The 27,397-nt window shown below is 43.1% G+C and overlaps 1 long non-coding RNA gene across 1 annotated transcript in view; it reads right to left on the bottom strand.

Moving 5' to 3' along the window:
• The window catches only part of LOC132243607 (uncharacterized), a 122,240-nt gene extending 101,006 nt beyond the window's left edge, over window positions 1–21,234 (bottom strand). Inside the window, exon 1 of the long non-coding RNA XR_009455295.1 lies at window positions 21,198–21,234. This is a non-coding gene — a long non-coding RNA (uncharacterized LOC132243607). The remainder of the gene's footprint in view (window positions 1–21,197) is intronic.
• Between the last annotated feature and the right edge of the window lie 6,163 nt (window positions 21,235–27,397).

Here is a 27,397-nt window from a genome sequence, read left to right as displayed (position 1 = left end):
CAGGTCAGGCATATTGCTCAAGCTACGTGGACTGCACTGGCCTTGCCACGTTTGAGAGGCCATTAGAGAAATTAACCTGATTTGCAGAGACTCGATCCCAGCCTTCCTGACACTGGGATCTCAGTTGTGATTCAAACCTATTTTAGCAAAAAGCAGTAGAATACACGATGTATTCTGTATCACTTTACTGTAAAAGGCAATCAGCAAGAAGGAATCTAGAGGAAAGAGCAGCAGATAGACACACTGACTTGTCAAACCTGCTGTAGAAACTTGTGGACTCCTATTCCAGAAACAAGGCAGCTGCAGCAGTGATAGACAGCAAAAGCTCAAGCACCAGCATAAACAGGGCTCAGGTGTTTTTAACCATCTGGCTGACAGGCCTCAAAATGCCATTGCTAATAGGCAGCATCATGGAACAGGTGTGTATTGGGTGGGATCCCATTTCTTGGTCCTGCTGTATTTAAGATTTTGATCTGCACCTTGGAAGAAAACATAAAATCATTACAGATACAACAAATAGCGGATTTGTGAGGTGAGGTAGTACATTTTATTGACCACCTTGTATTGTGGGTAAAGATAGGAGATAAGCTCTCAGGCTCAAAGTACCCTTCATCAGGTCTGGGAAAGAAGTAGTTACAGTTCAAGCTAAGTAAGGAGTTGGAACAACCAATGAATTGGCAGTTAGCACAAAGGTTAGGGGAAAAGGTAACTAAGGAAAAGGATGGATCACCATGCAGTGCAACTTGGATCACTTGGTAAGCTGTATTTGAGCAGAGAAAGTGCATTTCAGTATAGTCAGATGTACACTAATGCATCTAGGAAGAAAGACTGTTGTGATGGGCAATCAGCTAGACATGAGCAGCCAGCGCTTCTGGGGTTTGTCTGGTGGCAGTAACTTGTCCCAGGCAGCAGGAGGCTGTTCCCAAGCAGCCCACTTGAGTCCAGTGACAAACTCTGGAGCCAGAAGTTTGCCAGCAAAGCTGATCTGGGCTCATACCTGGCACCTAGGTCCAGACCCTTGGTCTCCCGTGGGTGCTGCACACAAGGTGAGAGCAGCCTTACTGGTAAACTTCTGGTTCTGGTGGTCATCCATGAACTTGGGTCACCTCCACATCCCAGAACATGCTGCTGCCCTGGCATAGGCAAGACAACCAGAACCAAAAGGGCTAAGGCAATCCGTGGTTATGTGTACACAGAAGAATATTACTCTGTAGTAGCATAGAGATGATGATATCTTTGTTTTTGACACTGATGCTACAGGATCTGGGTCCATAGGATCTAGTGTTCACAGTTCAAGAAGGCTGATGAAAAATTGGAGAAGTTTTAATCAAATAAATGGCTGAGTAATGATTAAACATGTTTTGTAACAAGAGATTTGAGTGAGAGACTTGAAGAACTGTCTCTTCAGTTCATCAAAGAGAGGGCTAAGACTTGATCACAGTTTACACTAAGAACAGAATCTGGTACTAGAAAGTTGTGCTTATTGCTGTGATTTAATGGCTGAAAATTTAAACTAGGTAATCTAGATTAGAAATTGAGACAAATTCTTAACTATGAAGGTATTTAACCATGAGAACAACATAAGCAAGGGTTGTGGTTGATTCCCCATCTTGGGAGACATTCAAAATAAATTGGATGTTTTTCAAAAACATGCTTCAGTTGAAACAAAGATCAGTTCAGTGAAAGCTATGGCTTGTGTGGTGTAGCTCAGACTAGACAAGAACAATAGCTCCTTCTTGGCTTGCAATCTGCTGAGAGCACATTTTCATTACACCGTGGTGAGCATTTGAGACCTGCACTGGTATATTATGTCAGTGCAAATGCACCATTTCCAGAATGGCAGCATTTGTTTTTTTGAGTATAGACACACACTTAGACGAGGCAGCTGTGATAATCACAGGAGCTCAGCTGCCACAGTCTGGGGACACAATCGCACCATGTCTCCAAAGGAACAGAAGAACCAAGTATCACAACTGAGATGGCAAGACCTATGTATCCTCATTAGATAATGGATGCTGGGAGGAATGCAACTTGACAAGTGAAAGAGCTCACGTTTTCCTCAGCTGCAAGAAAGGTACCCAGAATAATGTTAAGAATGCTCATATCGGCTCCAGCTTTTGTAAATAAACCAGCAGCTTTAACGAGTCTCGATCACATAAAAAGGAATCAGGATAAGCACCTTCCTCAGGCCAGACATCACTCTTTGAGTTATTCAGTACCATGAAAGAGAGTTTCTTACTTCTAGCATAATCTGTCCTTTCTTGGACATCTCTCTTGCTGGTGTTTTTTCACCTGGGCTGGTTATCTGCTGCAATATCAAGTTGTTTAGAGTTTTAAAATATTTTTCTGTGTGCCTCAGCTAATTTGTTCTCACCTTGTAGCTTTAGCTTTAGGCTGTTACTCTTTGCTTTTTAGGACATTCTTATGCAAAGTGATGAGGTACCTTACTTAACATTTTTTTCAGGGAAGTTATATTTGTTATTTACTTGGTGCCGTCTTGGCTATGACCTTCAATGCAGTCCACACTGTCTACTTCTTTCCCCCGGGCTGCACAAACTGGGCTCCTCCATTTGCTTTTCTTGGGTCAAATAAAAAGAGATGTTGTCTATTGTCCAGAGAACAGCATAGGGATTCAGGGCCTCGTGCGTTCTAATCTTGGCTGATGTCAAGTCCCTTGTTGGCTTTAGGTGAGTTGTTTGACCTCTGCCTCAAGTTTCCCTATGTTGTCAGTTCAAAATTATCTGTAACTACCTACCTCCAAGTGCAGACTGGGATCACCTAATGCTAGTAAAGCTAGCTAATACATGTGGGGTAAGGAGGACTCAAATTAAGCACTTGATTCTCATAAAAGTTGTTCTTTGCCATGCAACAAAGAGATCTTGTTGTGACTAGTTAATTGAGCAAACATTCCATCCCATTCCGAAATATGCTAGCTATGCTTTTCCAGGCTTTTTTCAAGAGTACGCGTCGTCCCTTCAGCACATTCGTTTCTCTACCAACCTGAAAAACAAATGCCTGCTCCCAATTCCTGGGCCTCACCTGATGCTCCCCAATTCCTGTCAGATTGGATTTCTCTAAGGAGATAATCTCACAACACATCATTTCATTAAACATAGAAGGGGAAGAATTACTAGACTGCCTGCCAGTGTTGTTGCTCTGTCTGTTCCTCCACCAAACGTTTTACCTCTGGAGTATTTTTTGTCATGTCTCTACTGAAACCTCTTATCTCCAGTTTCCTCCTCATCTCCCATCTCTCCAGAAAGGCTGCTTCAAGGCTACTTTTCATCCCCTGCCCGTATCTGACTTCAGTGAACTAGCCTCCTAAATTGCAAATAGTGTCCAAGCGTGTCCTCATCACCATCAGAACTCTCCATCCCTCCATTTCTTGCTTTCATATTGCACTTATTTTCCTCTAGTTCCTCTTCCTTTCTCTATACTGCAGCTACTTCCAGGATTTTTCTCATACTTCCTTTCATGCCACCCCTTACAAACAGGCCCCCAATTAATGTATTTCCAAGTACCCTCCTTCTTTTGCAGTATACTCCTGGAAGCAGTCCAGCTTTGATGATTATACACCCCAGTGTCTGTATAGCTGGTGTCTCTCTCTAATATATTCCTGTACCTTTACAATCTTAGGCAAAACCCAGTGAAGTCAACAAAAGAGTCCTACTGATTTGAATGGGTCTCAGTTGAAGACTTCAGGGTGTCTGCACTGCAGTCTTCTGTGACTGCGGTGTAAGGTACAGAAATAGCCAAATTAACTTTACTATAGTTCCTGAGCTGCCTTATTTAATCTAGCAGTGGCGGCATGGGACTCCATAAGGGGTAATTGATTCTGGCAAGAATGTAATCCGTCATGTCTGGAAAACCGGTCTTGTCTTTGACCCTTTCCAAATATAACGCAAGACCACACATTTGCATGGTGCTTTCCAAAAAGCAGCAGACAATCATGGAAATCAAACTGATAAGTTTCAGGAAAACCTGTGGTAACACTATTATGCAGGGCAGCCATCTAGTATGCTGATCGCTTTCTGGTTGTTTGAGTTGCCCACCCACTAAACAAAGCACGTCCAGCAAATACTTTTTCGTCCTTCCAACATGTCTTGAGAGGATGTTTTGAGAATAAAGTGAAGTAATGGGGAAAGAGAGAGAGAGAGAATCTGTCTCAACATGATTTATGTATCGACACACTATGTCAAAGGGAAATAACCAATTTCTTATGACTAAATCCCTGGCTCCTCATTTCTCACAATGTAAATAACACTGAGCAATAGTAGTATATCCTTTTGACATGGCACACAGAAACAGATACATAAGATCTAGGCCTCCCAGCCCAGGTGAACAGATTTTTGCCTTGAAGTCAGAGATAACCAGGAGTCTTTAGAAACAGGAAGTCATGGTAATTAAGTTACATATGAAAAGGAAAGGATATTGAGATAAGTATTTCTTATATTTCTCGATGTACATCAGATTCCAGCTATGTAGAAGCTGCTGTGCAAGTTGGAAGTTCCTTCTTTTATTTAACAAATGTGAAGGTAATTTGACATTTACTCACTGTGGTCTTTGCAATATCGTTGTAGAAGAGTTTCAAACTATTTTATTGAGATCACACACAAACCATCAACATGGTGCATGCCTATGCAAAAAGTGGCCTGAGTTTCAGAAGGAATGTGTGCTCCAGCAACCCCTGTTGAGGCAGAGAGGTGTTGCATTTGAATGCCTTACTTTTTAGCTTGCTATTTTTAAAAGACTTGTCCTCACGGTAGAGCATCAAGACTCAGTATGCAACATACAGCACACTTCCAGTACGAGTATCTTAGTTCAGATGCAGGAAAACAAGACAAGGATTGAGGGCTGTGCTAGAGCAGGGCGTGCATGTCTTCCTCATCTGATGCTGTTGCAGAAAGCTACTGCAGAAGTCAGGCTTCTTAGGAAAGCTAAGCTGTATATACCAGGGTGCCCAGCTGGCTGGGCGAGGGAGCTCCTTGGGAACACCTGTTGAGTTGCACCCCTGTTTGAGTTTACTTTCTAAAAGCCCTTTTGCTGCTTTCCTTTCAGTGGAACGTAAAGGGACGGCTGTAAATAGGGGATCTCTGCAATTCCCTCCTTTCTTGAAGGAGAAGAAAGTGTAGCCTCCAGCCAGACTGAAAACAAGTTCCTTCCCATCCTCAAAACAAATAAAGTGAAGCTTATAAGCAAGCTGCTAGTTGAAACTTAGTACTTGGGAGATCCCCCTTCCCTGTGCAGTCTGGTGAAAAGCTGCTAGAAGAAACTTTACACAAAGAGCCTGGTCTGCTGCAAAAAACAGATTTTCTGGAGTACTTCCTTCTCTTTAGGTGAAAGCCTTCTTCGTCCAGCTGGAAGCAAGACAAAGAAGAAGTGGAACAAACCTGCAGTGTTTAAGGAGCTCTTACTCTGTGAAAAACAGACCTTTCCCCAATCCAGGGATCCCTCAGTTCCCACCTCCAAATGATTTTCCTTCTATTGCAAGTGCTCCCAGCCTTACCTCCATATAACTCTTCAATTTACTGGGGCTACTAGATGTGCGTACATGTGCATCTGTGGCAGAGTCTCTTGAATAGTTTATGTGGGATTAGTGCAAGGACGTTTCCTTCTATAGGAAGTACAGAAACAATTTTTGCACAACTGTTCCTGCAGGGAACCCCCTCCCCCCCATCAGCAAGACTGGCCAAGGGGGGGACCCCCGCCACCCCCTGCCCAGTCGCTGGGGGGGCTCGTGTCCCGCCTGACCAAGGCAGCACCAGTCACCCATGTGTTCAGCCATGATAACCCTTCTCTTCGGGTCCTCTGCTATAAGGGGCTTATAGTCCTTTGCACCACTTTAGATTTCATCCCATGTAAATAATGAGGGACTTGACACATTTATGGGATATGCTGTGCCTATTCCAGGGTTACTAACTGCGCTGAGACAAGTATTTTCTATTCTACGTTGCAGTTGGCATGTTTTAACTTCTCTGAGCAATCCAAAAAAAGTGTCATATTCACAGCCTTGGAGTAGTGCAGGTACATATTTTCCCAATGTTGAGTTTTAAGCTGAAATATCAACTTAAAAATATTTTAAAAGAGATTTTTTTCTTCATAATTTTTCTACAGCAAACTGGAAGTATTTAGTGTTTGTAACTAGCTCTACCCTGGAAGTAAAAATCCAATCTTTTTTCACATAATAGCTGTAAGTCTTTGCAGGACTGGGGTCATATGGTTTAAATATCAAACTCCGCAAATGGGGAAATAGATATTAAAACCCTGGAACCATACCATAAAACTTCTAAAATAGAGCATTTCCAACTATTTTCTAAAAGCCTGACTCTTAAATACTTTAATAAGCTAATGATTTACCTCCATACTTAATACAGCAACCTAACCTAATTATTTTAAGTTAATGTTTTACATTTTTTGCAAAAAAAATAAATAAATCTGAGAATGCCATAATAAATTAATGATTTACCTACAGCATTATTTTTGCAGGCACACAGACAGAGCAGTTTAAAAGAGCAATCGTTTAAGAATTATATTAAAGACCATTCAAAGGAAAGATAAAAGTGGATAAAAGGTGTGTATCAATTAACATCTTGCTTTTTGTTAAAGTGTGTATTTATGGGGGGGAAAAGAGAGTTGGTGGAAGGTTGGATGGTACCTTGTATGTAGCTGGGTGAAAATGCAGTCCTACTGGTTAGCAGACAAAGCAAAAAATACAAGGATATCTATATATAAGTATACTGGTATATATTTCCCCCTAATTAAGGGATATCTGTACCCAGCCAATAAATAAAGGCACAACTGTACAACTGATCTGCCCAGATGAACATCTGCACCTGCACAGAGCTATATTGAAGTCAGTGGCCTTCATAGAGATTTCACAGTCTAACCAGGACTCCAATCACAGTATCGGGCCAGTAAGCATTAGGTTTTGGCATTACTGATGTGTTCTTGCTGGCCTGGCAGATTTAGTAAAGGAAAGTTATGTTATACACCAAAGCTTGACATGAGAGCTAAATTAAGAAAAACAAAAGTGATATGCACTTTGCATTATTTGAGTATGTCAAAAATACATATTGCCAAACAACAGACACGCACCATCTGCTCTTCACTATCTGTTTACAATATTACAACATAAACATAGCTTGGGTCCATAATCCGTATGGACAGTATTTCAGACATGCTTAGAAACTACAGTCAGGACTAAGACCCAACTAACCTTCCTGTCCCCAGAGACCTCACTATCTACACTGATATTTAAGGTTAGATAAAAGAGCCAATCCAAACTGACAAGACTATGAGAGTTGCCAGTGCTCAGCATGTTTGATCTGGTTCAAAAACAAAAGCCACAGAAAAGTGCTACGTTATCCTACAATACTACTGTACTCTTGGGTATTTCTTCTCAAGTGCAATTTTGTACCTTCTATAGATTTGCCAAAACCTTAGTCACATAGTTTAACTGCCCTGGGGCCACTGATTACCCTGTCAAACAAGGAGAAACTGCCCTCCTGCTTTTTAAAACTATTGTACAGGTGACACCTACTGGAAGAATGTGATGACAGCAACATGTGTTTCTTCTATGGAGAACATAAGTGCCATATGGAGGCAGGCCAGTGGTCCATTTAGTCTAATATCCTGTCTCCAACAGTGGCAGGTGTGGATGCTTTAGAGGGACAGCATTGAACTGGGTATATATAAAGTGATTTATTCCCTATTCATTATCATCCCACGGGATTAGATTTACCACTAATGCTCAAGAAATACTAGTGACAGCACAAGCAAGCAAGCTTGCTCTACACCTGCTGTCCTCATTCAGTTTCTTTCTAGCACAAAACCAGATTAAGCTCCCCAATATACCTCTCACGCTGCTTAACATAGAAATAATGTATAGCAATGGTTTGGGGGGCAGTTCAACAAACCAAAACAAGACAATTGCAGTTTCAGGAATATAAAAATGTTCTAAGTTGATTGAAAATGTTGAAACAAAATATTTTGGACCCAGTAATTCCAAACTGATATTTTCCAGAATTTCTATTTTCCAGCAGTGCTGGAAGTGGTATCTTTCTGAAGAGATGTAGAACTGGGGACGAGTTTCTGTGGTCAGGGACAATTCAACAGCACTTCTCTTACTCCAACTGCTCCGAATTCAAGCTCAGATAATCATATTCTTTCCTCCCAAACTACCTTGCAATTTCAAGTAGCTTTGGCATTCTTCCTTCCTTCCTGTCCTGAACTGTTGCAAAGCCCTGCTGTGCACTTAGACATATAAGCCATGTCCAGATGAGCCTGGCCATGTGGTGATGCAGACCTGTCTGCAGTGCCACACTGCACATTCAAGTGTTCCCTGCACTGCTACCTTGCAGGTGCGGGAGGAGGGAGTTACCCCAGGAGATTCCAGGGTCAGAAAACCCATGCCAAAAAAAAAAGCAGGGCAGCCCAAACCCAGAACCTGGCTGGCTGCAGCCATGCTCCAGCTACCAGCTACAGGAGCGCTGCAGCTTCCTCGGCCCCCAGGACCCCGAGTAAGGCTGCTGGAGCCAGCACAGTTGCTGGTCCCATCCTCCTCTACCCAACTTGGGGTAACCTGCCACATACCAGAACATGCATGGCATAGGCATTCCCCAGGGACAAGTAGCAATGGTACAAGATGTGGAGCTGCTACTTGTCCCTGGGAAACCAAACATCCACGCTCATCTGGACATGGCCATAATGTTTCTACCCTAGACCTTGCTGCATTTCAGTAGTATGTGAAGACATTTCTATATCTAACCTAACTGTCATCTTTATGTGCCTGTATATGAAATTGCTTTGCAATTTCTGAAAGTGAGGGAGGGTCTGTTAAGAGTATCTCAGAATTTAAGCACCCAAAACTACCAGTGACTTTTCAGCATCTTGATACAGAGAATAATAGAAATTAAGGGCTGGAAACAACTTCAAAAGATCATCAAGTCCAACTGCCCTGCTCTGGGCAGGAATACTGCTGAAATCAAATGATCCCAGCAAGGTGTGTGTCCAGTAGGCCTATGCAAAGCGGTTAGTATTTGCTTCGGATTCGGATTCAGCCAATTCAAGGGACAGCGATTCAATTCGGCGATTCGAAACACTGTCCCAAATGGAGTCGGCTGAATCTCCGAATCAGCCAGGCCAGGCCCATCCTCTGCCTGCTCTCCCAGCCCGGCAATGGCTGCCCTGCCCGCTCCAGCTCCCGGCACTTGGGGAAAAAAAAGCTCAACTCACCGGATGCTGCTGGGTGGGGAGCGATCCCCACTACCCCCGCTGCATGGGGGGCTCTGCACAAGCCCCCCTGACATCCCCTCGCTCTCCCAGCCCCCCCATTGGGTGCCCTACCCAGCCCAGCTCTGGCCCTTTAAGGAAAAAAAACAAAAAACCTTGAAGTCACTTCTCCTGCTGGGGGGGGGGGAACACCCCCACTGCCCCATGCCACATGGGGGGCTCTGCATGAGCCCCTGAAACCTTGAGACTGCTGCAGGAGCGGCGAGTCCTGGGGCTTTTCTCCATGTCTTTTTTAAGGGATGGAGCTGGCCCAGGCGGGGCAGCCATGAGGGGGGGCTGGGGGAGCAGAGGTAGGGCAGGGGACTTGTGGCAGAGCCCTAATGTCCAGGCTCCTCTGAAGACTTCCAAGGGTGGGGACTGCACCACCTCCTTGGGAAGTCTATTCCAGGTTCTGGTCACCCTTATTGTAAAGAAGTTCTTCCTTACAGCCAACCTGAAACCATCTTCTAACAGCTTATGGCCACAGCTCCTTGTCCTCCCCTGAGGTGCCCTGGAACAGTTTTTCTCCCAGCTCCCAATATTCACCCCTTACATACTTATAGACAGCCACCAAGACCCCCCCCAGTCTTCTCTTTCCCAGGCTGAAGAGTCCTAGATCCCTTAGTCTTTCCTCATAAGGTTTGTCCTCCAGGCCCTTAATCAGTCTTGTGGCCCTGCTCTGGACCCTTTCAAGATTCTCCACATCTTTTTTGGCTGCGGTGCCCAGCACTGGACACAGTCCTCCAGCAGGGATCTCACCAGCACCGAGTAGAGAGAAATACAGAATCACTTTGCATACAGTAGCTAAAGAAGTCTCTGATACAGGGCACTACCACTATGTGTATATCAAATAAGATATCATTAATACTCATCCATCCACAATCCTTGTGATCCAAACCTTTGAAAGAAAAATGTAATTTTGTAGTTTTCATTAATGTCCTTATTTATTGTTAACGTTTTCCGCCTATATGAAAACAAATAAAGACGTCGAAATATAGGACTCTGAGCTGAGGAAATGTGATGCTGATGAAGTAGGATTTAACAATCAGCATTACCCCCTAGTGGACAGAAAATGTTTCGCATTTACTTTGTAACTGCCATATTTCAATTGTCCGGTATCCATATTACTCCTCCTGTGTGCTCGTTTGATTAACTTTTTGGATACATGGCCCTGCCCTAATTATTTGCACTGTAACCTTAGCACTGAAGCCTTGATCCAGCAAAGGCAGTAAATATATGCTTCACTTTATGGGTAGTGCCATTAATTTATATAATTAATTCACCATTAATATATTGATATACCCAATACATGCTTAAATATTTGACTCTGTGAGGGGCTGAGAAAAATATTCAGAGCTCTGCTTGACTATGCCTGTAACTGATGGGTTTTTTTCAGTAGTTAATTAAAAAAAAAAAAGTTAGGGACAGATTATTTTTAAAGATTTGAGTGCTATACCATTGGTTTGGACACCTAAATACATTTAAAAATGTGGTCTTTGAAACCTAAAAAGTTCTTGACAACTCCCTCTAGAAGTGCCGTGCTGTGATCACTGAGCTTTTTCATGACTAATAACATTTTGCTAACATTGTCACTCCTGGCACTTGGTTAGCTAATATTTGTCCCAATGACTTTTTGTTAAGGAGATGCCCTTAGTTCCATTTCCGTCTCGTTGTTTGCTGAGACCCTCAAATCTTTGCTATGTTCCAGTCCTGTCCATCTCTTGCAGCACCTTCCTTGTAGATTCATGGCCTCATATAAAAGTAGAAGAACACATGATTTTAGCTAAATCTATTTAATTAAAACCACCAATTTCTCTGGTATAGACAAGGCCATGTATCTTTGGGGTTCAGGTACCTCCTGCCAGTCAGAATTGTTGGCATTCTTGTAAGCAGTATGGCTGTTGAGCACCCCAACAAGCATCTCAGCCTTGGCAAGGCAGAGAAACTCAGCATCTAACTGACACATGCATAAGTCCCAACAGGATTCATAAGCCACCATTGCTCTGCCCATCTCTCCTGGTGGACTCAGTCTAGTGGGCATTTTCAGAGCATACCTGCTAGACTGGGCTCTTCACAAACCATGGCAATCACTGCCTTTTTTTGAAACAGATCTGATACCATTGCCTTCTCCTCTGTCTATCTCAGTGGTTAAAACATGCACCCAGGATGTGGGAGGTTCAGATTCAATTCCCTTGTCTGCCTGGGGGGGAGATTCGAGAGTGTATTCCTACCACACAAAGGAACGTCTAGCCAGGATGTCTTTGTCTGGGGACACTTCATTTCTTGCTCTTGAGGCTGTCCCACTTCACATAAAAATCATTAAAGATTTGTTGTGGGAAAGAGATCAGAAATGAGCATGACTCCAGCCTGGTAGCTATAACACTCACCTGGGAGAGAGAGTCCTGGGTACTAGTCTCCAATAGTTGTACATTATTTCACATTAAACACAGATCAGGGACTGTGGACTTAATTCGGAGGCACCTACCACTTACCTTGTATTATGATGGGTACCTAACTCGGGGCACCAAATTTTGCTGCAGTGCCAAGTGCTGAATACAGTACTCTACTGTGTGGCACCCAACTCTCAGATCTCAACCTCCCTGAAAATTGACTGATCCTTGAAATCTCAGTGCAGGGTTGCTTACTTGTTCCGAGATGAGGATTATCAGGCTCTCTCTTGCACAGCCTATGTGGGGTCATTTCCCCCACCACAAAGTGCCATAATCTTTTACCCAACATCTAGCTGTCCAAATCACAGCACACTTTGTAGACCAATACTCTCCTCTCTGGACAGGCCCAGGGTGAGAAATACTTTGAAGTGCACTGGCAGAGTTAAGATTTCAGGAGTGGGATGCCTAGATGCCCTTGAGAACTTGTGCCATGGCCTTGAGAGAGAAAACTTAGACTTCACCATGCTGATCTCACCAGACCTATCCCCACCATATGACACAAATATTAGGAACTACCTGTTAAGCCCTTGGACATGGTTTTAATCCAAGACAAATAAATTAACGTGAAGAGGGTGTCTGCACTCCTGTGCTGCTGCAGGCATAAGCACGTGCCCTGCCCTCCACAATAAGAAATGGAAAAATAGAGCAGCGTGATGAGCTTCTCCTACTAGCTGCAGCAGTCAGCCTGGAAATGACAACTTCTTTAGGGCAGCAGCTCACTCAGATCTGACAAAGCCAAAAAGCCAGCAATGGAAAGGCCTGCTGAGGATAAAAAAGACCGGTAGGGTCCATCACTCAAGCGCTGCCCTACCCAGAAACATGAGAACATAATTTCAATTTACCACCATGCCAGGTCCATGCAGCATTCTTCGCATTGCTTATCCAGGAGATTGCTGTCCCCACACCTAAACTGCCCATAAGCACGTATATGTAGGAGGCTCCCAAACAGCAGAATTTTTGGGCAGTCTTTCAGGCATTATACCACACTGAATCAGACACCTTGAAAATACCCTTAGATACCAGGCATATGTATAACCCTGGGGAGTCACTGGATACAACCTGATGTTTCAACCAGGAATTGCAAATGCCTGAGGATAGGAGCTAGCTATTTATCACCAGAATAGACTGCGTCAGTGTTTTTTTCCCCCACATCTGTGTGCCTTACCAAATGCTGGACTATTTCTGAAGTATACACAAAGCATACAGACTTTTCCCTCAGCCTCTTCCTGACTGATTTCCCTTTACCTATTACAAGTATTCACCTTTGTTTTAGTAAACTTAATCATTTTGATTTTTGTATAGAAGTTACGGATTTATTTTACTAAGTAGTATGATCAATAAGAAAAAAAACCTTTCAATTATTATACTAGATAAGGATTGCTATCTGTATTTCAGTAATGTCTGGTATGGCCTGTTGTATTTGGTGTCATATACACAAAATTATGACTTATTATATTAATATAAAATACAGCTTAAACTGTGTGTGTACTGTATATCCTAACATACCTTGTCAATAATTTAATTCTGAATTATATCAGCAGGAATTCCACATGGAGGAGGAAGATTCACAGGTGTTTCTACAGCACCTAAAATAATTGGGTGCTGGTCTACTACATGCCACTGCAATACAAATTATAATGAATATTATTATTAACGTCATTATGTTGGGCCCAAACTTATTCTCTTTTTAGGCAATGGAAAATTCCTGCTGATAACAACAGGACTGGCCCCCTCGAGGTGGTTTTGGTTTTTTTTCAGTTGGGAAGACAAGCTGGATGAGCCTGCTCTGTGCTCTATGAAATCCTGTGTCATATACATCTAGAAAATTGCATAATTATTCTTTGCAGTGAAACACAGCCATTTCCTTGTGCCTGTCCACAGAAAGCAATTAAAAATAAGCATTAAGCCAGATGAACTGTTTTGCATTTAGAAATTGCATCAATATATTTCTGCAAGGAAAAACATCGTGCAGGGAACCTTTCTGTTGATCTTTACAGTTTCATGTGCTTACATGCTAAAGATCACAATAAGGCTCTTAGGCCTGAGCTACAGGCAGTTTTTGTGCTCGTGAAACTGTTTTCATTAGGGGTGCGATTTTATTCCCGTGTGAAGTTAAAATGTACCCGATAAGCACCTTCATACCAGCAAAATTGCATCCACTTCAAATGGTCTCTACCACTTCCATTGAAGTGGTATAGTTAGAGCAGTTCTACCTGTGTAGAAAAAGTCTTCTCATGAGTAAATGTGTCTGTGCTAACGCACACATACATGCGTGCGACAACGAGGCCAGACCCATCCTGAGTATATTTCCATTGAAGTCACACTGGGAATAACTGTAGCCCAGTATTTTTAACAACTGAACACCCTTACTCAAAATACCTCACAAGCTGGTGAATTGTGTCAAAAACCTGTTTTTTTGTGTTTTTTGTTGTTTTTTTTTTTTAAGTAAGCTGAATAACTTGAAAAGTCATGTGGCTGAGCCAAATTGTGGCTTTAATTTTTAAGATTTAAGCAAACCACAAAGACACACCCAGTTAGCAAAGTCTGGAGACAATAAGATGTAAAGCAATCCTCCTCCTGACCTCACATTAACACAGAAATCACCCTACAGCATGCAAGTGTCAGCCAACAATGGCACCTAGTTATTTCCTGTCAGCTGGTCCCTTTGATCTAACCTGATCCTTCTTCACTTTATTAAAAACGTTCTAATCTTTTGTCTTTGATCTTCCTGTAGGACTCTTCAAAGAGCTTCAAATTAGCAAACATGCAAAAAAAAAAAAAAAAAAAAAAAAAAAAAATGTATATAGTGCCCTGAATCTGTAAGAAACAATGAGGTTGAGTAGCCATTTCCTTCCTCAACACACAGGTTTAATTGTGGGTAGATTTTTAAAGCTGAAAGATGCCATAGTTATCAATTGTTTATTGGAATTAGGGTGGACAACACAGTCCCAGCTTTTTACTATGGGGTGGTTTGCTCTGAAGGTGTAACAAGGCAGCCCAGCAGGGCTAGCAAAAAAGCCATGTGCATACTTCATTCACCATGCCAGATGAAAGGATTATGTCACATTCAAGAGCAACAAAGAGCTCTGTTTAAGTTTGTACCAGCCTGGAACAGTGGGGCAGCCATTAAAGACCACCAAGGTTTTAAATAAAACCGGACACTTTTAAGTTTCTTATAGCTTTCCTTGCGGATAAATCCATCCAACATGAAGGGAATGTCAATATCAGCTGGGAATAGGATTCTTGTGGGTTTAGAAAAGGGAAAAAAAGTTTCCTTTAACAGTGCATTTTTTTTCTTGAATAAAGTCCCCTCCATCAAAGTTAATTTTATTTCCATATAAATGTTGCTTTATCCTAGATTCATATGTACTTTGCTTTATCCTGTTAAATAAGATAAATACTCCTGGTGAAATGTAGAATTAAGTGTCAGTAAAATCTAATATCTAGAATCATAGTTCTCTGGTGGTTTTCATTTTACCCCCAAATTTAGTGTCACCTTGTTTTGTGGAACATCACTTGCATCTGAAATAAATATATAACTAGGTTAGAAAAAGAGTAATGTACACAAGGAAATCTTGCTGCATTTTAAGTTTCCTGCCTGAATAACATGTGTGTCTGCCTCATTTTGGGTCTTTGTTATACATCATATTCCATGTTGTGACCTTGGCAGAAGGAAAGGTACATCTACAGCCAGGCATTATGCATTAGCTCAGTTTTTCCAGGATGGTTCAAAATACGTTCTCAGTAGATGCTGAGTTTCCAGGCCACAGGAATTCTCCTGTGATTGCCGTTAATAACCAAGGACCCTATCCAATGCCTATTGAAGTCAATGGAACTCTTTCCATTGATGTCAGTGGGAGCTGGATCAGGTCCCAGATGAACAGAGTTAAGAATCACTAAGCAATTCACAGAAATAAGAGGTTCTGCATCCAGTGCTGGCCTCAAGGAATGCTTTGGCCTCTGATGCCTTGCCCTGCTCATGCTGGTAAGCCTCCCAGCTTTCTCCCTCAGCTCAGGAATGTTGTGACTATTACGATGGTGGGGTCTGACTACTAATGGCTGCAGAGCTACATTTGTGACGTATGCCCAGCCTGTGGCAGAAAGCATAAATGTTGCTGTTGATCAGGGGAGATGCTTCCCAATTGATCCCCTACCGTTGACCAGGGGAGATGAATACCAGCACAAGTTATTCTGTGATGAGTTGAGTCCTACCATGTGCCTATACATGGGAGTAAGAGGAGCTAAGAAGTCCCCATCATGCTCTGACATGGACTTCATGCACTGCTGGACACTGCAGATGGGAGACAGAACAGCCGTGCTGGGGTAGGTGGGGAGTGAACAGGCAGAAGCAGAGAGTTAGTACTGTCTTAACTCCATTCCTCCCCCCACAATTAGCCTGCAGAGAAAGAAAATAAAGAGGGGGTAAGTAACCTCAGATAGCAAAACAGCTGATGCATATAAACTTCCTCAGAGCAAAGGGGACCTACTAGTCTCTCATATTAACAGCTTTACTCTGGGGTAGTACAGCTCTGCACTGCTTCTTGCTCTGGGTGGGTTATGAGGATAATGAATCCACAATGCAGCGTTGTGACAATTTGGTGTTTGAGGACCAGACTGCAATTATTCACTCTGAATAGGATTTTCCAGCATACATAGTTCCTTTGGAGCAAATAAATTTCTTGTGACAGAAAGCAGCACTCACTGAGAGGGAGGGTCACTATCTGTCCTGCAGCGAGGGCCGGATTCTACCCCATCCAAAGTCAATAGTGTAAGTCCCACTGACTTCTATAATGCAAAATAAAAACTAAAATCAGGCAAAGAAATATAGGTGCCATATGTTGATTGAGAGAATTAAATACAGAAATATACATTTAGGTGAATAGATCTAGATTGTTCACTAGCATCCTTTCATCTAAAAGGTGCCATTTACATTAAAAACCTATTAAAGACAGTAGCTGAGTAATTATATTTGTAAAGAACTACACACAAGCTCCAGTTAGCTTACGTCTGCCTCCCATCCAAACCCTCTACCAAGTCAATGCCACAATCTTTTATTGGTTTATTTTTATGCATATAAGAGTTTACTTGAAAAAACTAAAAGATAAGAAATGTATAATGAAATAAATGCAAAGACCTGTAAAATGACACACAGGTTAGCTTCTACAGCTTGAGGATTTTCATGGGTGTAAGTGTAGTTCTTGCATGGACTTCTGATACAGTCTTAAAGTGCAAAGTGCTGCTGGCACACAAGGTCCTTTGTGATATCTTTTATTAGACCAACTAAATAGTTGAAAAATTTCTCTTTGCAAGCTTTTGGGCAAAGAACATTTTTTTCCAACTATTTAGTTGGTCTAATAAAAGATATCACATTTGCCAAAAGAACCTTGTCTGCCTATGTCCTTAGACAACACAGTTACAACCAACAACCCCAAAGTGCTGCTGGCACACTGAGGGACACCGATTGCTCCAGGAGTCCATGCCAAGACCTAAGACCAACTGAGACTCTGCTGCTTTTCAGAAACATTGTTTGGAATCTTTACTAAAGCATCATGCTCAAGACTTGTACTGACCCAAGCCAGGAGTTTTCACTTGCATTGTCCAGATGTATTGTGAACCTGCTCTCAGCTGACTCATGCCAAAGTAGTGCTGCTCTATAGTTCAGAGACACACAGAAACACTGAGAAAAGAATTAGATTGTTGCCATAGACTATTTAAAGTACGGCAGAACTCAGTAAGTCTTAGAAAACATGCCTGCATAACAGGGTAGACCTGACTTTCAGATATTGGCTCTTAACGCTGTGTATTGGGTTTATACTAGGAACAGCAGAAGTGAAATAGTGCTGGAGAGAGCTCCTATTTCACACACTCTCTGAAACCCACAGACCTTAGGTAGATTCCTGCACACTGAGGAACACTGTCAGTTCTTACAGACTTCTTGATTTTCGTTGCCTCGTCTTAACCTCCTGAATCTACATTGCAGCCTACCTCCAAATCCAAATGAACAACTCACTCCTGACCCCTTGAACTTCCTCCATAGTATCAGGGGTTGAGTGGACATTGACTAATATCCACAGAGGGTCACTTCTTTTCCAGCTAAGACTAGTTTCTACAGATCTACTTTATTATCCCTTGGGAAAACCACAGAGAGGTACAGTCCTGGTAGGCATTCAGAAATGTGCATGCCATGTAAAGCTTTCAGAAGCCACCTATGCACCTTGGATTTCACAAAGTGACTGGGGATGATTTGAGAACAGAGTAAAAATCTCTCCAGTACTTCAGCTTTTGGCAAAGTGTGAAACATTACAAAGAAAGCGTCCTCTCAAAATACTCCGTTTCTCTTCAGCCAGTACCCCCAAAATATAGAGGTACCCCAGAAGGAAAAACAACGGGTCAATGGAGAGCACAATTATCTCGGTATTTTCATTCTTCAAGAGAGGATTGGCTCAGAGTCTGTATAGATTATTGGGTCAACTTCTAATTTTATGTAACTTAATTTTACCAACTCTACTCATGAAACTAATAATATTTTTAGGGAAGGAAGGATTTACAGAGTACGCTAACTTGCCAGCTTACCTGCTGAACAAAACACCCATGCTGAGTTTTAGTTTTGACAACCATTACATTAAACTAATCCTATCAATTCTGTGTAAACAACATTGCATCTTATTTCTGATAGCCTATGTTTTCCAAAATAAATTATGAATCACATGTTCTTCTCTCTGATATGGCATTATCCAGCCCAACTCAGGACAAGAGATGCATTGTCCAGTATCTTAATGTAACTTCACAAAACTAGGACTGTCAGACATTAATGCCTTAGGTTTCATTAGTCTACTGTAGCAATCCATCTAGCAGAAGTCTCCCCCAAATTCGATTTCCTTCCTCTAGGAATAACCGCTGGAACTGTGTGAGCTGAATGCTTTTTAGGATATCTACATTTTAAACAGTAGGATTTCTTCATTCTTCCAGGCAAAATGAATGAATGAGGCTAAACAATACACCATTTATTTAAATGATTTATATAAATTCATGGCTCAGCTGTCTCTAACTCCTCAGACTGCAGGTTCATAATTACTTTTTGGTCTTCCAAAAAACAGTGGCAGATTCAGCTCAAGCTGTCTGTCTAGCCTGGGGAATTTTGCTCAGATAAGCTCCCTCCAAGCAGTCTGAGCTCAGGCCATTAAGATCATTGAAGTCTGCTATGACTAGAATGTAATTCTGTCAGAATTCTGTATTTATTGCTTCAAAGTTTGAAGAATATAATAACCCTAGTTATTTCAGATCACTGGAAGCTGTGCCAAAGGGGATCAGTTATTGATAATTCCAGCCAAATTTTCAGTAAACATAAGAACATATCTTCACTCTAATCACAGCTTTTAATGTCAGTCTTTTTTAGACCCATTATGATACAAACATATTTCCCCTTTAATCTCACACCTTCAGCTTGTACACTAAGTCTGGTAGGAATGCAGGATGAACCTTGCTTTATTTCCCTTAGGGATATTAAACTATTCCCTTTTAATGAAATAACGTATATTGCCATGAACTTTTACATTTCTTCATATTAGAATTCTGATTTGGAAAAAGGTGCCAAGGTTTTACAGCAAAATTACCATCCTGTATCACTTAGAGAGAGCCTCACTTTTATAACACCACAATCCATTCAATGCTTGTGGTCCTTCTATACTTAACTTTCAGCTCTGCCATTCAGCCTTAATGTGTGTCAAAGTTAAACATATGACTAACTGGCTGAAGACCTATGTAATCAGAACCAACATTTAGCACAATGCAAACCATCAAGATAAACTGACTTAATCTACTAACTCTACATCAGATCTTCTCAGTACTGAAAACCCAACATTTTCAATATGCACAGCACTAAGACAGAGGTCTAATCTCCCGAGACCCCCGATTTCTCAAAACAATACTAACATCAATCATCAAGGCTTCAGTAATTCTTTGGATATCAGGCATTTTAGATAGTGCAAAGATCTAAAACATTCACCCTGTTTGTTACCTCATCTGGAGAACGGCATTACAGCAATGCTAACCTCAAGGAGACGGAATATGGATCCGCCATGGATTCGTAGTGAAATATGGACCCACAGCAGATTTGGATCTGATATAACTCTAGGAGATCTTTAGAGTCGACTGAATTGAGGCCAGGTGCCTCCAAATGCTCCCAGGCCATTGTATGCTTTGATATATCCCCAACCACAAAATTAATGATGTAAAATTGTTTCTGGGACCCTACAAAAAGGGTGTGGAACCACCCCTGACACAAACCATTCTAAGCATATATATCTTTTTCTTAGCATCTCTCATTAGTGAGCAATGTTAGGGGGAAAGGACCAAAAATTAGAGAGAAATGAACGCAGGAATCTGGGCCTCACTTTCTCGTATAGCTTCCAGCACAATTCTTAGCATACAGAGGACCGGGCTGTTGAAATACAGAGGGATTGCTTTCATCCATACATGCAGCTGGCCCTTGGATAGGCAAAGTAGTGTATGTGCAGGCAAGAGAGGCTCTAGCAGCTGGCAAGGGCAGTCTGAAGGGCTGGTCCCTACTAACAGTGGGGGCAGTGTCACAGCGGGATCCTGCAGGAGGGCCGTGATCTCCTTAAGGTCCCTCTCACTGTGTCAAGGCCGGCCCAAGGGCACCCTCTTCTTCTCGCCCGCCACATCTTTGATGTTCAGTATATGTTGGGAAGCTGCCTTATACCGCCTTGGGCACGGCGTGTCGGGACCTCTGTCCCCGCAGTCTTCCTGGACTCTTGTGGTCTCCCCATACAATGGGTGCTACTCAAGCACCCTAGCCTTATGGGCTACGCGTGGCTCCTACCACCCCTAATACCACACAGATGTACTGGACGCTGGACTGTCAAAATACCTGCCCGCTCTCCTGGGCCTTCTCTACGTAGAGTGCTCCCGTCTTTGGGTCTCGCCGTGCCCACCTTGGGCTTCCCAAAATGCTGCCTCCCCTTCCTGGGGTTTGTCACGCCCACACTGGGCCTTCTCAATCGTGCCCCTCTCTGGGGTCTCGGTGCCCTTTCTGGGCCTCCTCTAAAAGTGTTGTCCCACTCAGGTACCCTTGCCCGCTTTGGGACTCTATATCCAGCCTCTGGTCTTTCAGGCCCACCGCGCCGCTTCCCCTTTTCCCGGACGCTGTACCGCTATCCCCTTTCCTGGGGTCCACTGCAGCACCCTGCCCCTCTCTCGGGCTCTTTCTGGGCCTAGGGTCTCCGCACCCCACACCGCTGCGCCCTGACCGGCACCTAGATCCCCACACTACTGTGGGTCTCCTACGAGGCCTCCTCCAACCCCTATAGCCTCACCCAAACCACCGGTCTTTCAACACGACAACAACAACGCAAAACAAGCCCCTAGGCTATAACTTAACATAAGCCGCCTGGCTATAACTCAACATCATCACAGTCTCCAGCTCACTTCCCTTCAGTCTGCTTGAGCAGTACTCACATCCTAGCTCCTGCTCCTACCCCTCTGACTGCTGACAGGAAACTGCTAGCCTGGCTTCAGCCCTGGGCTTTATAAGGGCCAGGCCCTGCCTCCTACAGGCAGCTGATTCTCATTAGTTGCCCCAGCAACCCACACCTGTACTCCCTAATCACCGCTAGGGCTCCTTATGCACTGCCAGAGCTTCTCCTCTGGCAGTTTTCCCCTCTCTAGGAGCGGGGCAGCGAGGTGAGCCGCGACAGGCAGATAAGAGATATCAGAGCTCTTGGTGCTTTTTGAGAAGGTACCTGTAAAATAGGACACTTCCCCTCCACAACAGAGTGAAATAGCCAAACATTATTATCCGCATTGCCACTGGGGAACACAAGACAGAGAATTAAATTATTTTTCCAAGGTCACACTGGAGTTGGTTAAGCCAGGCTTGGTTCTCAGTTTCAAACCTGCATTGCTAAAGCGTGTTTTTCTCCATCTGCCTGACCCTCGGTATCTGATATAGCAACAAAATAATCTCTCTTTTAAAAAACTGTATCATCCTGTACATGTAAAAGTCCTTATTTGCTTTTTGTTTGCATAAGCATCAATGCACTAGGTGCATGCAGAGATGCCATAATACTGTTGAGCTTTCTGGAGCTTGCTGTATGCATTTCAGTAGTGCGAGCCTCTCATTTTGCAGTCAAAATCAGTGCTTTTTTGGGTTAATAAATCAGTTGGCAGCCCTCATTTTCCACCTTCTGACTGGGTTGATGCCCATTGGCAGAGAGAAGTAGTTAGCTGTGTTAGTCTTAAGTCAAGCGAGAGGCAGGATAGCATTTGCACTTTATCAACTAACTAGAGTTATATACATAGCACAAGCTTTTGTGCATTGCATCTCACTCCATCAGATGCTGCACTTTCGCAGCATCTGATGATGAAGTAAGCTCCAGCTCATGAAAGCCTGTGCTTTATAGATAGGTCTGTAATTTAGCTAGTCTATTAGGAGCAAATCTATCCTACCTCCTCCTCGATGTCCACTGCCAAATTCCAAACTTTCTCTATCAGCACCCTCTGCACTACAAACCACCAGTCGGCTTTCATCTCATAGAAGCCATGGTAGAAACCTGTGGCCCATTTATGTAAAAGGCAATAGATGCCATTACTCAGCTTATGCAGAGACAGAGGGGTTTTCTCTTTTTCTGAAGTCACACGTGTCCAAAACCATCAATCACTTCAAATCAATAAGCTAAGTATTTTGCCTGCCTATGCCCCCCAACCTCAAGCAACCCAAGTAAAGTTAGTGGGTTGTATGAATACATGACAACAAAGACCCTGCTTCACAAATTTGCAAACCTGTATATTCAATTACCCTTCTCTACACCTATTTCCCAGATAATTAAACTCCAGATGTGCCCTTCCAACTTCTTCTGCAGTCAGTTAACAGGCAATAAAACCAGCAGTGACAGGGGCTATTGCTTAATTAAAACACATATTTGTAGAGTGTTAATATTGCTTCATTCCAGTTTTCCAATAAAAAAAATTAACAAAATCATCTGCTTCCTCGCCAAGTAACATTAAAGCTACAGGCCCATGGAAGAGCTGAATAATAAACCAGAAGGATTATGGCTTTTTTTGCATCTGTTCTCTTTTAGTTCCATTCTTCATACCAGCAGGAAACTGGTCCTTTTGGCAGTGAATAGCCTGTGGTATGGTTATCAGGTGTCCCCTTGTAGCAAGCTTTTTTTAAATGTATTTATAAAAATGCCTAATACCACAAAAGCCATTAACGGATAGCCATTCTCTAGAAAAGGAAATGCATAGAAGCCTGTTACAAAGTTTGGTAGAAATGGTGTGAATCAGGGAGTAGAGAAGAACAAGCTCATTACTCAAACCAAGAACCAACTGACATTATTTAAACCAAGAAGGCCTCCATTTTCCAGACAGATAAATTCCCAATGGTGAAAGCTGATGATAATTCCAATTGCCTGCAATCCAATTCTTCTACTTGCAATATAGAAAGCTGATCTGCATAGCTATAAAAAAGTTAAGCTCAAGTCTGTGGAAGAACAAAAAGACAATTTATCCTGCAGGTCCAATTTCCTTCTTGTGGAGCAGAAATCTACACCAGATGCTGTATGTAACTGCACACATCAGGGAGTAGTCATCCTCACACCCTGGTGGGTCTGATTATGAAAGAATAATTTTAGAGTCCAGATTCATTTACTAGAAAATAGAAAAGGCATCAAATGAAAACTCCCTAAATGTCTCCATCAGTTGATAACAGAGTTTACCAATGGTCACCAGGCACAGTCCTGCTGACTTTTACTGGTACAAGTATTTGTTGCCACCAGGCACAGTCCTGCCGACTTTTACTGATACAAGTATTTGTTGAAACCAGTGAACAGAGGTTTGCAAAAATCAAGCCCCAAGAGATTTTTAATTAAGACTGAGGACTCTTTATCTGGATACTTGTGACAAGTTATTTTCTTATTAAAACCTAAGTACAAGCACACTCCTCATAGTTGGAGCTGGACTTGGCACCTTTGTCTAAAAGCACAATTATCTCAGGCTCAAGCTCCCTCTGTGACAGGTCCAACCCAGTGGCCATTGCATGTTTTAAGGAACACATCCTCCCAAGTGCATGCAAGAGCATATGACAGAGACATCTTATCACCAGTATGCTATCAGGTGATGGAGAAATGTACTACACATACACATGGAGTTGCTATAATCTGTACAGGAGTGAGAAGGGGTTGTTCAGACACATTTGCAATGTTGACAGTAATGTAAATAATGGTAGTGTCATGAGACCAAAGTTCTCTGCCATTGCCACAACATAGCAGAGCATGAATAAATCACACCCCCAACGCTGCCATAACTATGCTAGCACAGCCCTATCTTAGAATGACTGCATCTATACAAAAAATGCTGCCTATTTTAACTTGTTCAGGAAGATGTGTGAAACAGCTATTTTTCAATTCGGTTTTGTCTCTTTTGGAGGGACAGTGATTCGTTTCGGTGTTTTGGATCACTATTCCGTTTCAATTTGGCTTAATTTGTTTCAGAGTTTCAACGCTGTTTCGGTGATTTGGCCATAGGCTATAATGGGGAATCACTAAAATGCCTATAACTTTGTAAATTTTTTGCCTGATTTGCATGAAAATTGCAGGGATGGTAGCCCCTTTTGAGGGCATGAAGCCTGCCAAGGTTCAAGGAGATAGGTGCAGGGGTTTCTGTGACACTAAAACTGTTCAAAGAATAGAAGCTCTGTTATCAACTGATGGAGACATTTAGGGAGTTTTCATTTGATGCCTTTTCCATTTCCTAGTAAATGAATCTGGATTCTTAAATTATTTCTGTGGACCTCAAACTGTTCAAAGCGAAACTCATATCACTTGCCAGCAGCAGCAGTCTGCTATCATCCTGCATACAGATCTGGGGCTTGCGCCCTGCCAGGAGGGCTGCAGGGCTGTGCCAGACTTCTCCCAAGGGGCGTGGACCCCCAGATCTGTGCACGGGATGACAGCATGCTGGTGCTGCCGGCTGGAACCAGCGCTCAGCACAGTGCGTGCCGAGCGCCGGGAAGACTGGTGCTGCCGCTGACCCCAGACAGAAGTAGCAGCATGCTGTCATCCTGCACATGGATTCGGGGGTCTGCACCCCCCCCCCCAGGAGGGCTGCAGGGCTGTGCCAGACTCCTCCCAGGGGCCATGGGTCCCCGGATCTGTGTGTGGGATGACAGCAGGCTGCCGTCCCTCCCCGAGAGCACTGGCATTGGAAGGGACCTCAGGGACAGATTGCAGACACTGGCCAGCTACAGATGTCAATATTAGAGCAGTCCTCCCCCCACCTCATATCCCCCTCCCTCTTCTTAGTTTCTGGTTCCCTGCAAGCCCGGCTCTGAAACACTGAAATTTTCCGAGATGTTTTGGATGGTTTCATTTCGTTTTGGAGCCTTACGTTTCATCTCAGATTTGGTGTTTCAGGCACTGAAACAGGCCAAAACACCTCTGAAACACAACAGCTGCTGAAGTTTCGCACAGCCCTAGTAGTCATATTATGTGGGCAGAGCAACTCCTCCTGTCAGCATACACTAGGGGGCTCTGGTGACCTAGCTGTCAGCTTGGTTGCAATGGCACAAACCCATTCTAATTTTCAGACAAGCCCAAAGTTAGTTAAAATACTAAGGGAAGAGAAGTAAGATTGCTCATTGTCAGAAAGCGCTGGTAACCAGAGCAGCTTCTCTCAATAAGGTGTCCAGAGCCCAACCAGCAGCAGCTTAGGACAGATCTCATTTGATCTTTTGCTAGCATGTGTTGATCACTGGCAGTGATCTAAATACTTAATATGGTAGACTACATACAAAGCATAGCTTGGGTAAATTATTCTGTATCCTGCGGTTAAATGACTGTTGTCTGCCTTGCAAGCAAGTCTGGATCAGGCGGCTTAATAATTTAATTCAAGCTCTCCTGATTGCTAGCTGCTTTCTCTGTATGTGCTTGGGGGGATATTTGTAAAAATTAAATTAAGTAACCACAGTAGTTAATATCCAAGAGAGACAACCGCCACTGACAGCCTGTTTTGTTAGTCCTCTTCCCAAGGCACTTCTGAAATGCTTCCAGAATGAACGTTGCGGGTGGGATTTTCAAAGCACCCACTGCTGGCCTCCCTCTGCTCTCACTGATATCAATTTTAAAACACATTGACTCCAATAGGAGCAAAACATGCCACATCAGAAAACCCCACCTCATGCAAATATCCCCTGCTGAAGGATCACTTCTTTTTTTCTTTGTCTCTTTCAAGGCAGTTAAGCAAGACATAGCTCAGATTCTTGCAGTCCTGCCTCGTGCTTTCAAATTGGTTCTGTAGCAGCCATTCCTGTATTAATACACTCAATAAAATACCTCCCAAGGCCACATTAGTAAAGATGCTGAAAAGAGAGAACTAAATGATTGGGGAACAAAGTCTAAAGTATTTGAATCGCACATTTTTTAAATTTTCCCTTGGCAAGCTTGCAGGATTTGTAAGTTGTCAGGTGGAAAGCGCACCGGCAGAGAACAAAACACCAAGGAATTCTGAAGAGGAAAGACCTGGTCGTTACCAAAGCACATCCGCTAGTAGCTTAGCTCATCTAAGGGCAGAGCCCCCCACCTAAAGGAAGAAATGCTATTTCACACCTCTTGTTTAAAAAAAGTTAACTGAAGGAATTCATTATCTAGCATCCCAGTTCCATTGTTTGCTCAAGCAATTGAAAGAATTCATATTACAAATTTAAACCCAAGAAATGTATTATAGATAGGAACTTACCTAAATCATGGTTTCGCAGATTTTGCAAAAAACACAACAAAGTGTTGCCTGCGATCACCAGAAAATCCAGCACTGGCTGTGATTTTCTGCGAAATCTACCAAAAACCCCCCAAAACCACAAAAAAGTAACATGGTAGATTGAGTGAAGGCACCCTCTGCCAATCAGTGGCAAGGGGCGAGGCAAAGAAAGTGCTAGTGATTAGGGCTGTGTGAAGCTTTGGTCCCCTATTTGATTTGGCGGAGATTCGACCCAATTCGGTGGCCGAATCTCTGAATCCAAATCAAATCAGAGGACCTTTTAGTCTCTCCAAATTGAATTGGGACCCTCCGAATTGCTTTAGAGAGATTCGGAAAGATTCGGCAATTCAGACAGGTACAGCTTGAAACGTTTTTTTTACATACCTCGAGGTATCAGGTGGCTCGAGACTGCTGCGACGCTGGGGCACATGGAGCGTCCCGCAGCAGCACAGGGGGCTCCCCAGCATGCTCAGCAGCAGACCTGGAAGTGGAACAGAATCACTTGGTGACTGGTGCCTCCTGGGTCTGGGGGGGCACCCGGGGTCCCCCTGCGGTCTATTACCAAGCCAGGGAGCCACCCAATGTGCTCCCCAGCAGACCCAGAAGTGGACTGGAAGTACTTCCAGGCTCACCACCGAGCACATGGATGCCCCTTCCCTTCCTGTGGGATGCTCCATGAGCCCCAGCATCAGCGTTCCCAAGCCAAACCAGTACCTCAAGGTACGTAGAAAAAACATTTAAAGCTGTGTCTATGTCCGAATCACTGATTCTCCAAATCGGCACTGAATCTTCTGATTTGGATTTGGCTAAATCGAATCAGGGACAGTGATCCGAATAAATGAATCGAATCACTGTCCCCAATTCAGGCCAAATCTAAATCCAAATCGAGTAGGGCCAGTCTGCTT

Source organism: Alligator mississippiensis, chromosome 10 (genome assembly GCF_030867095.1).
Source record: "Alligator mississippiensis isolate rAllMis1 chromosome 10, rAllMis1, whole genome shotgun sequence".
NCBI lineage: Eukaryota > Metazoa > Chordata > Crocodylia > Alligatoridae > Alligator > Alligator mississippiensis.
This window is presented reverse-complemented; position numbering and strand designations above follow the sequence as displayed.